At 40.9% G+C, this 1,028-nt stretch overlaps 1 pseudogene; it reads right to left on the bottom strand.

The window, feature by feature from the left end:
- Positions 1 to 185: 185 nt before the first annotated feature.
- Positions 186 to 1,022, bottom strand: LOC103522093 (annotated as a pseudogene).
- Between the last annotated feature and the right edge of the window lie 6 nt (positions 1,023 to 1,028).

Below are 1,028 nucleotides of genomic sequence, written 5' to 3'. Positions count from 1 at the left end.
GACAGACAGACGACACCGAAGCGAATACAATAGTCCGTCCACTATACCTTTTATCATTAGTAATAATAAAGGAAGGACGGACTAATAATAAAGGAAGGACGGACTAAAAACCAATGCTCTAACGGTCTGACCAGTATAACACTAAGGATTCAAGGCTTTCGTTTTACCTCTTATGAACTTCATTCTCACCTGCAGGTATCAGTAAATATCACAATAGCGCCGCGTGGGCTTTTCTCTCTGTACAGTCTGACAGTTTCTACCAGGTAGCCATCTTTCACATCGTAAGGACACAGGACATAGTATTGATCTAACTCTTCTACTGTAGCCACGTCTTGCTTTGATTCCCACACGAACACCTGTAAAATCAAATCAGAGAGAAAAGATAAAGTCTCGTGTTGTTTTTAAGTTGGTTCATTAATTAAACATTGCATTTTTTTCCAAGTCAACATAGCCAGCACCAAAAGCAAATTGATTGCACTGGTTTCTGATGGATCACTTAAGTTAAGCAATGTTGTACATGCACAGGATCCAGCTGGGTGATTATCTGGGCAACTATGTGCTGCTGGCAAAGGAGAAAAGCCTGATATGAGGATTTTTTCTTCATTGTACCTACCTGCTTCTTTGTAATAGACTTCACTTGCTCAAGAGTATCAGTCATTGTTGCACTAAACAGAAGAGTTCCTTAAGTTAAGCAATGTTGGACGTGCATAGGATCCAGCTGGGTGGCTATGTGCTGCTGGCAAAGGAGAAAAGCCTGATATGAGGATTTTCATTTTTTTTTCTTCATTGTACCTACCTGCTTCTTTGTAATAGACTTCACTTGCTCAAGAGTATCAGTCATTGTTGCACTAAACAGAAGAGTTTGCTTCTGTTTTGGAACTGCACCAAAAATGGTTCTCATTTGCTCGTCAAATATCCCACTCAGTAGCCGATCAGCCTCGTCCAGCACAAGAAACTTGATCCGATTCAGAGAAAATGTATTGCATGTATCCAGATGGTCTGCCAAGCGTCCTGGTGTTGCTATGACA

Source organism: Diaphorina citri, unplaced genomic scaffold (assembly GCF_000475195.1).
Source record: "Diaphorina citri unplaced genomic scaffold, Diaci psyllid genome assembly version 1.1 scaffold6840, whole genome shotgun sequence".
Lineage (NCBI taxonomy): Eukaryota > Metazoa > Arthropoda > Insecta > Hemiptera > Psyllidae > Diaphorina > Diaphorina citri.
Note: the sequence above shows the minus strand (reverse complement) of the source record. Positions and strands in the feature narration are given on the sequence as shown.